The sequence below is a fragment of the Lycium barbarum genome, chromosome 10, assembly GCF_019175385.1.
Source record: "Lycium barbarum isolate Lr01 chromosome 10, ASM1917538v2, whole genome shotgun sequence".
In the NCBI taxonomy this organism is placed as follows: domain Eukaryota; kingdom Viridiplantae; phylum Streptophyta; class Magnoliopsida; order Solanales; family Solanaceae; genus Lycium; species Lycium barbarum.
The window spans coordinates 111,540,640-111,551,524 of NC_083346.1; the positions used below are offsets into that span (position 1 = coordinate 111,540,640).

Consider the following 10,885-nt stretch of genomic DNA (forward strand, 5'->3'; position numbering starts at 1 on the left):
TCCTTATTTTTATTAAAGTATATTTAGAGCCAGGATTCGGTTCGCAACCTCAAGAGTGATTCCAAGGCCTTCCTTCTGAGGAGTTTAGGGTGAGCCACTTGCCAGATCTGCAGTCCTTGATCCCCTCTTGATATCTGTCCATTTAATTTCTTAGACAGTTATTTCTATGTATTTTGAGACTTGTATTCAGTTTCCAGATTGTATATGTTTTAGTGCTCTTGTACGAGTCTAGGACAGGTTTTGGAATTGTACGTGATAGTATTTTCGCACTTGTGTTATTTTTATATCTATTATGACTTGGTTTAATTACTGTCTTTAAATTTCGCATGTTTCCTTAAAATTGAATCTGTCGAAGGGAAGGGTTCGCCCACCATGGGAGATAGCGTGGGTGCCCTCATGACCTACGTATTTGGCTCATGTCATATTCTAGGATTAAGTGTGAGATTAAACCTATACTTTGTTTGGAGGATTAAGTGTGAGATTAAATCTATACTTTATTTGGTTGAATATATAAAGTTATCCTGAGATTAGTTATACCTTCAACCAAAAAAATATATAAATTTAATCCAAATCTAATCCTGGGATATCCACCTCATCTCATGAACCAAACGACCCCAAGAATATCACAAAGTAAGTAAAAATTAGAGCACGATTATCAAAATTTCTTCTTTGCTTAAGGAAAGGAGTTAATTAGTTTCTATGTAGCATACTCCCTTGTTTAACGGTAAATACTTAGCGACACCGAGTGTTTATACCAAATTAATGGATACATGTCATGATTAGAGTTTAGTACGGTGAATGAAGTTCCTCTTCTACTACAATTTTTAAGGGAAAATAACCCTCTATGACTATTTAGAAAAAATAATTACCCGAAATGGCCCAATTTGTACCCCTACTGCAAAAGCCTGTTGTATATTTGTACCCTCACTACAATTGAAAAAATATTGTATATTGTTGTATAGAATTGAATTTTCTTGGATATAAACACCTCTTATACATTATTACACACTCTATACATTATTATACACTTTTATACAAGGTTGATACATTGTCAACTCTAGATGTTAAAGTTATATATTGTTGTATAATGTTGTATATTATGAAAAAGTGGCTATGCAGGGTGTAATCTAAAAATATGGCTACGCAAATGTAATATTGTATGCTAGATTGTACATTATTGAAATTTTCTCTTTTTTTTTTATCCTAACATGCACTATTCCAATTGTGTCATTTCGTTGTATATTCTTGTCCAAAGTTGTGAAATAATTAAGGATATAAAAATCTTACAATATTTAAAGAATATTTTGGTCAAACAATATTTATATTCGTGTTTATATATATATATATATATATATATATATATATATATATATATATATATAAATATTAATATTTTTACTATTATAGAAACATGAGTTTGGGGGAGGACCGTCGTCTGTCCTAAGGGCAATTATGACATTTTAACCAAACCCAAAAGCTTCTTTTTATTTTATAACCAAACCGACAAGCTTTTTCTTTTTAACCAAACCCACAAGCTTCTCCCCTTCTTAGAAATACAGTGTACTCACCTTCTTCTCCAAAAATCTATCAGCAAATCAAGAAGCTTTTAGTGGAAAAAAATATAGTGATCATCTGGCTCAGACCGTTGCTGCAATTTTCAGGTATTTGTTTTTGAAGTTTTTTGTTGGTGAAAAAGAATGATAAAAAAATATTAAGTGTTGATTTTGACTTCGATACTATTTTGATAATGGATATTCGAGATTCTTTGTCTTTTAAGTGTTACTTTGAAGAACATCTCAATTTGGTTCACAAAAAAGTTTAGTTATAAAATGGGTACGATGCTACCAGTAATTGGATTTTCGTTGATTTGGTTGCTATTTATTTGTCCAATTTTGTAGCATTTTGATCCCATTCTTCCTCTCATGTGGACTGTTACTATGGCCTGTCTGCCAAATGGTGTCTTAATGTTTTGGTATTTTAATTTTAGTTATCTATCAAAATTTATGACTCATTAGCCATTCTTATTTGTTTCCCTAGAAAGAAAATACAACACACTTGTTAACATGGTTTATCTTTAGTTAATTTGTTAAGGAGCAATAGTAGTATCTTTTATGTTAAATTCTTAAATCCCTCCCTACAACTCATGAATTAAGATTTCTCACAGCAGCAAGGTCTACTCGACACGAATCCCTAAGAGGTGATGTATGTAGAGAAAAGGAAACTGGTTGCTGGTCCATCAGCAATGAAGTTTGAGTTTGACTCGCAACATAGAATACGTATCTCCCTTAATGCTCAATCCAAGTCCTATTTTACTGTGATTTCTAGGGTTTATTTGTTCATTTATATATGTAAAATCGATCTTCCGTGTAATTCCAAAATTCGTGATGAAAGAGTATTATGTAGTACAATCTTTTGAACAATTCTTCCGTGCGACAAGCTTTAGCTTTTTGATTTTTGCAGAAGATTAGTTTATGTGCTGCTAATATTTAGTAGAAAATTGTATAGTATACAATATTTTTCAAATTTGTAATGGATAAGTTTATATTTTCAATTAAATATTTTAGCTTGCAAGCTGAAAAATAATTAAGAAAGAGAAGGTCAATTTTCATGTTTTTTTTTTAATTGTAATTTACCTGTTATTCTGGTAGATACAAAAATTAAGATTTTTTATTTTTTAAATAAATTAAAAGCGGCTAGGATCGATGAAGCTTCCTTTATGTTCTATTTTTAATTCTATTGATGTTTACTGTTACTTTGTCATTTCCCTCTGATTTCAAAAGTGCTTCATTTTTTTCCTTGTCAAGCTACCTGGGAGAAATTTAAGTATTTCCTTTTTGTTCCTTATGATGTAGTCTTGCTCCTTAGCTGTGTGGCTGACAACTGTTCATAGTGTATCTTATTGTGAGAAATTCAAGAAGAAATTTAAGCAGGAAAATCCTAATGCGAAGATTGTGTTAGCTGTTACTTTCATAATCATGTTTCTCCCCTCCAGGTCCTCCCAGGGCCATGTGTTTGCAGTTTCCCATGGGAAAGGAAGGCCAAAAGAAAAGATCAAATTATCATCCAGTATAAACAATTGATGGCCTATGAAATTTTTTGCTGATGACTTCATGTTCCTTGGAGGTAGCTTCATCTTTGTAAAAGAAGATACTAATTTTATTAAGGAATTGCATTATAACTTACATATTCCAGCGTATACATCCGTCCAAATTCTAATATTTTCATAATTTTCGGTTATTATTTGTTCATTTTCGTGTATTTGCAGACTTTACTCCTTACTGTGAGGTATTTCAAGAAGTTGAAAAAGGAAGTCGAGAAAGACCAAGAGCTGGAATGAAGGATCAAATGAAGATCCATGAGCGCATAGCAATTTTCTACTTAAAGGTACCTTTTAGTTGTCTTATACTATCTTACCTCATTACTTGCGATAATCTTCTTACTGTTGGATTAGTATTGTGAAAGAATATCCTCATAACTTGCAATAATCTTCTTATTGTTGGATATTTTAAATCATCCCTGAATATTGTGAAAGTGAACGATTTTTAAGTTGGTTTTGGGAAGAGCAATATCTGTAGAATTGATCAAAGATTTGCTTGAGCTTCTCATTTCTTTGAAAGATATCTTAGATGCACTAGAAAAGGTTGTGTGGAGAACCTTGGTTGGTGAGTTGGCCTGTAATATTATGTTTATTTAACTATCATTTATCATTAGATGCTTACCTTTATATTTATCTTTAGTGCATTGAATCTACCATTAGTTTCACTTTCATCTTTTAGGATATCGTGTATGCTTTTAGAGGTAGTAGATGTTAGCATTATTAATGGCCTGACTTTGCTACTTAAGGTACAATCCCAATGAATTTTTTTGTTCAGTTGTAAGTTTTCATGACTGATTGTTCTCATTAAATGCTTGGATACGCTTTATATCTTGAACATTTAGAGACGTGTAGAGATGATAAGTTTTTTCACTATTTATCCAAAGTAAATGTTCTTTCCATTAACTTCATAATTTTTCAAACACTGAATGTGACATTTCAATCTCCCCTTTACTGTGCGTCATTTTTTTTTGTGTGTGGGATGGCTTTGTTTATGCCAAGATACGTTGATCGAGTAGACTGTTTCAACTAAATTGTCTATGTCAAAGTATTATACAATTTCTATGCATCTTTGTTTTGTTCATCTGAAAGGATATTTCAGTTAGGTGAACTTTATGTATTGATATAACGAAACTAATGGTCTTTTGAACTATAGAACTAACTAATGGTCTTCTGATAAGTAGCTTCCCAACTGTATCTGTTTGAGCCCATTTTGTGGCTTGCTTATTTAGTATTTCCGACAAAAATTATATATCTCCAACTTTTCTGGAATTTTAATATCATTATCAAAGAGAAGGCATGTATCAGTTGGGCTACTGCAATTAATTTAAAGGCTTATATCTTTTCTGTATATGTTTGATTCAAATCATGTCCTTGATGTTTTAAATTTCAGGCCACCCTGGTACGACTTGCATAACAGAGAAATGGAGAAATAGACACAACAGAAATAGAGAATTCAGCCATTTTCACAGGAAACAACCTATGATAATATGTTTGGATCAACCCGCAGCAAATCTCCTCATATACCCTCCTTTTCTCCTGAGAGATGTCTCATCAATAAATTGTTATAGTTTGATTTGGAGATGCTTGCTTCCCCAAAATAGTGTCTGGGAGGGAGCAAAGGTTTACTATACTCAAATGTACATGTTATAAAATTCTTTCTTTTGTTTTGAATTATGTTAAAATTTCTATTTAGATATGGAATTATGCATCATTGATGCATTAGTAAACCCTAGGTATTCTCTTTTTCAAGATTTATTGTTATTTACAGTTTTTGAAATTATGGTTATTTTCAAGTAGTTATTGCCATTTAGGATTTAAGTTACATCTTAGGTGAATGAAACTGTGCAAGTAGAGAGTAACCACAATAATTAGTATCACATTTTTAAATGTTGGGCTCGTGTGCACGGGCAATATTAAGTACATATATATTATTGAGTTAAAATATTAAAGAATTTGAAATCATTAATTTTCTCAAGAACTTTGGTGATGAGTTGGCCTAAAACGTAGTCAATTTTTTTTTTTAAAAGTTTCCGCCAAAGAAAAGGCGGCTAGTTGGTTTCTTTTCAATGAGTTTTCACCAAATCCTTTTCGCGCTCTTTAGTTTCCATTACAATTAGGAATTGAGCTCTTTGCCTCTTCTCCATTGCTTCCACCTTGTTCTACCCATAATTTGGTGAGTTATCTTCTCATTTCGTTTCTAGTGTGGTATGTTCTCGCTTCTGATTTAGTTTAATGGTATTCTTCTTCTTCTTCTTCTTCTTCTTCTTCTTCTTCTTTTTCTTAATTTGCGGCTCCTTTACAGAATCTGTTCTGATTTAGTCCTGGTAAGTGTCAGTGTTCAAATGTGATTAATCTAATTTTTACTATCGCTAATTTTTAGAAACTGTTGTAGAGAAAGACTGTTACTGGCTTAGAAAGTTCATGCATAAAAAAGAATGGTTATAGCTGTTTTTCTGGTTTATTGTCCAACTAACTTGACTTAGTCATTCATTATGTGTTTCACTAGAATGAGAATTATGTTATTACTCAACTGGAAATAAAAGTGGAATGACTAATTGAATGTAATTTTACCTGAATATCTGAACTATTTACAAAGTATATGATTTTGTTAGTTCTTTCTTCATATTTGAAATTCATGGTTCTGACTTCGGAACTTCATGTATAAACTATAAAGAAGAACTGATCACATTGCATAGTGAACTTTGATGATTTGGAATTTTCATGTGGTATGAGCTAATATGGACTGGAGTTATAGTCTAATATGATAACTATCATTTCTACTAATAGTGGTTCAATAGCTCAATAGAATGTGCTATGATGGCATATATTTATTAAATTTCAATTAGAGCTCTGAGGCAAAGTAATTAAAAGGATCAAACAAGTATGAAAGGACTGAGGTGAATTCATGATGAAAGGTGATATTTTGGAATTTCAACAAAGGATCCAATATGATTTGTAACTGGCTAGTAATATCTTTAAATCAATACTTATTGCACATACACCCTACTTAGTTGTAGTATACATTTTTGCATACAAAAATCGGCATGAAATACATACATAACATTATGTTTGTTACCACATAAGTAGCTCATAGTACTACCGATTAAATATAACTGTCACGACCCAACTAGAGTGCCATGACGGGTACCCGGAGCTAGCATACCGAGCACCACCTGTCAGACTTCTCATCAAACTCAACCTGAACATATACCATTCCCAACACAAACTTATCATGAAATGATCTTCGAATATCTCTCAAAACATGCATGTACATAAGCCCACGAGGCTACAAAATGATAAACAGAGCATATACACTAAGAGATCACATAACATCTACTACTCACACAACTGGAGTACTGAAATCATGAGGACGGGACAGGACCCCGTCATGCCCCAAATACGTACACAAAAGACTATACCAATAAGCGACAACTCCGGAGTAGTGGAGTGCTCCTGTATATCTGCTGATAAAGCTCCTAAGCGTCTATGCCGTCTCCTTGTCTACCTGCGGGCATGAATGCAACGTCCATAAAAGAAAGGACGTCAGTACGAACAATGTACTGCGTATGTAAGGCATGTATAACAATATGATCAAGAAATAAGAGAGCATAAGATGAAGAGAACTTGTAATTGATCGCCCTTTAAGGCGGAATCATGCATGCTAACTTTTACTCTTAAAACAAAATCATATCACATGTATATGTACATAAGTAAATTGTCTGAGTCATATATCATCATTAGCTCGCGTCTGGGGTAATCATCTCACGCCGCCCACTAGTGGTGACTGCCCAGCCAACTAGGCACGGTGTAATCATCATCATAGCCGTCCACTACACCCATCGTAGTGGTGTCTGCCCGGACAACTAGGCACGGTGTAATCATACATAAAAATAAGCATGCATGAAAGCCCAATTAAAGCTACAATCATATCGGAGTGATGCAAGGTTGGTAACCTCCAATTATATTATGGATCAAACATCATCGCTAGGTCTCACCTTGAAGGAACTAATATCATGAGGTGAGATGGCCAACAATGAATAACATTAAGGAAATTATGAAATAAGATCATTAAGCTCGTAATAGCATCAATTCATAAGCTTTGGAATCTCTAGAAGTAAAATCATCATCACCATCATTATTATAGAACACATCTTATCTCTTTCTCATAAGAAGCTCTTAAGAATTTTTAACTTTCAACTTTTGGGATGTAAGAAGGTCATGGAAAATATAGAAAGGAAATCGTAATATAGGAGTCATGCCTTTGAAAGAAAGAGGCTAGCCTTAACATACCTTTACGTCTCTTTAACTTTATCGACTAAACGCTTTCCTTCCAAGCTCACAATTCTACATACAAGAGAATTCGTACTAAGGTTAGATCATTAGAAACATGCTTAAGTTTAAGCTAAAGCGACTAAAAGGCTAACAAAATTTGGGCAACATTTCCTTTGTTTCAACAACTTTCTCCATATAGTAAACATCTCCCAAACATCAATAGCAACACCCACAATACCATAGTCAATAGACTTCTTCTAGTTAAGCATTGTTCAATTATCAAAACTCCCTTTCAAAGTCATCCACATCAATAACTACAACACAACAACATATTCATCTACTTATAATACTTCCTCAACATCATTAGTGTCATTCACAACAAGACTATACTCATAGTATACTAAGAATCATGACTCAAAGTTAACTTACTTCTCAAAATACCCTTAAATCCATACTTGAGCTTCATATTCTCCTTTCTTCCCATCATTCAAGTCATTCAACAACTAAGTACTCTTAATAACATGAAATAGATGTAAAACTCACCTGGGATCATGTAAGGATGAACTTCGGATGAATATACTTCACTTGAGAAAAACCCCAACTTCAATACCAAAGGAATTCTTGATTTCTATAAACCCTAGTGAGCCTTTTTGCACTTGATTCTCTTGATTCTTGGTGTTTAATCTTTGATTTCCCTTGGATTTGTGTTAATATGGTGTGTGGAATATTCTAGAGCTCTCAAGAGGTGTGGAGATTGTGGGAAATGAAAAATAAGAACTTTGGTCATATATTTATAATCATGAAAATCTGACCCGACATGATTTATACGGACACTTATACGGTTCGTATAATTTTATACGGTCTATATAAGTGACTGTATAATTCCACCAGAGACTGATCCATTCTGTGACTGTTATACGGACCCTTATACGGACCGTATAAAGTTATACAGACCGTATAAATGGTCATATAACTCACTTTTCCCAAACTTGTTCTCATCGATTCGTTCGATCTCAAATCCTTATGGAACCTTCTTAACACTTGTTTAATACTTCATTAACAATCCAAGGAGCCCTATAGCTTCTCCTCGAGACATTACTAAATAATTATTAACTCGATAATTGCTAAATCTTCCCAAGCACAACTTATACTTCACTTCCTTCGACGGACTTAGTTTCACCGATTCATATCACTTCAAAAATCTTGTAGTATACACCTTTAAGCTACCAAATACCCTCCTTAAGGTCATATGGACTTCATGTTCACCTTGAGCTTGCGTTAGTTTATTCACAGTACAACACAAAATGTCCGAGGTGTAACACTAGCAACACTAAATTTGAGTTAACAAGCAGAGTTTAAGATTGTCGCAAATAAATTGGCACTTTGTTACTTGCGGTTAAATCGGTTTTAAACCCATATCCCTTATCGCTTCTTCGCATTTCCTTGATCGTCGACAAATTATATTCAATTGGGATTTCTTAAGTAGCAGCAGACTAGAGTAAAGCACCAAGGTCAACGATATTGGTTTAAAAATGATTTAATAGCTCATTCAAGTGTGCACGTTATGGAACCGTTAGTTTTCTGACAGAAAAAAACTGAAGGATGTAACCTGCTATTTATAGGATAGTTTGGGATGTTTTTTGTTTAATATGATTGTATAAGGATAGCGGGAGCTTAGTGCACCAGGCTGCCCTTTTATTTTTTATGATTGTATAAGGATGTAGTTTCGGCTTGGCGTATAGTTGAGGGATGTTTTCAGCCATTTACTCTTACTTGTAAGTGCGTGAAATGTCTTTCTATGCTGTTTCAAGATGTCATATCTGGTTATGCTGAATTGACTTCTTAATTTTGTTTTGAAATGAGATAGTGAAAAGGAAACCTGCTTATGCAATAATGTTGAAGGCAGCACAGCCTTAAAATCTTTTTCATACCCTTTGCTTACTACATTTGTTTTGAGTGCAGGACATCTTGCAACTTCAGACACACTACACAATTGTGATGCTATCCTCTGAACAACTAATAATTTTTATCGATATTTCAAGAAATTTGCTATTGTCGTAGTAGGCTCCACGATAATTTCAAGAAATTTGCTATCGTCGTAGTAGGCTCCACGATAATTTCAAGAAATTTGCTATAAAGGAGGAAAGCTCGCAGAACATGCCAGCCGAGGTTAATGAAGCTAAATAGAAATTCTTGGTGGGAATTACAGCTCTAAACCATTTAAGGTAATTAGGAATACATCAAAATTTAATGGATTTAACTTTATAATATTGTTTAATGTAATCAGCTCTTCTCATTCTCACTATGTCTGCCTTTTCATCGTTCCCATATCCTTTCTTTTCGTTGGCTTCTACGACAAATTAAGTTTTTCTATTGTACTATGTTTAACAGAATAAGCTTCTTACATTATGACTAGTTTCAAATGGTTTAGATGAGGCAATTTACATTGTTCACTAGCATGTTCATAGAATATTTTCATTCATTATCTTCTGAGTTCAAAAAGAAAAGTTGCTTGATCTTGGTCCTTTAAAAGGTTGATGTGCTTGTTCTTTGCCTCAATAGTTTTCACTTGTAATTTATTTAGTTTTTCTGTATTCTAAGTTCAACCAGAAAAGTTGCTTGATCTTGAGCCTTTAAAAGGCTGTTGTGTTCTTTAGTTCTATAGTTTTCAACTGTAATTTAATTAGTTCTCTTTACTTCTAAATTCTAATGTATCCTTTTGCTTAAGTTGAGTACCATTACTTGAAAGAGGACTGGCTCAAGATGAAAGTGTATTTCCTATCATGTTTTTGAAGTGCTTCTATACTACTGCAATTAATTCATAACTTAGCACATGGTAAAGGAGTATCTCATTGAATGGACCAAGAGGTGCTATGACTGGCAAATTTAAACTAAATATTTGATTTTTGCCTTATAAAGATGGAAGAATCAAGAAGCCTATTTTAAAAATGGAGACAGATCACTGTACTAGAAACATTAAAATCTTACATAAAAAGTATCTTCTACATTTGAGAAAAGAATGTAAAAGAAAATAAAGAGAGCTAATATGATCTTGTGAAAATATGCAATATTTATAGTGAATATTAGCTCTCTTCTTCTATGTTTCATGGCGCACAGTCTTACTTGATGACTTCTTAGCTTTAGCTTGGTTATAGATGTTTTTATATTATTCATTAGTGTCCAGAATTTTCTATTTTGATCTACATGTGTACTTTATAGCTTCCTTTTATTAAAATGTAATTTTATTTATCTTCTTTTGCAGGCTGGCAATATGTTTCATCTAACACACAAGTTATTGGAAGAAAATTTGGTTTTTGGGTTACTATATTTTATGCGCCTGCAGCTTTTAGGTTTTTTTTTAAGTAGCAACATATTTTTAGGAGTATTTAATTTTTGGAAGTGAGTAAATATTTAGTACATCAGTTTTATGTACTATTACTAACCTTAGGAAATATATTTATATAAACATTTGTGAAATTTTAATACGAAATGTGAATTGTGTATGTGGTAACTATT

General features: G+C 33.0%; 1 long non-coding RNA gene across 1 annotated transcript; it reads left to right on the forward strand.

Moving 5' to 3' along the window:
• Window positions 1-1,530: 1,530 nt before the first annotated feature.
• On the forward strand, window positions 1,531-4,840 carry LOC132614541 (uncharacterized). Its single transcript, XR_009572334.1, has 4 exons — window positions 1,531-1,661; window positions 2,993-3,123; window positions 3,266-3,384; window positions 4,488-4,840. It is a non-coding gene; the product is annotated as an uncharacterized LOC132614541 (long non-coding RNA).
• The last annotated feature ends 6,045 nt before the right edge of the window (window positions 4,841-10,885 follow it).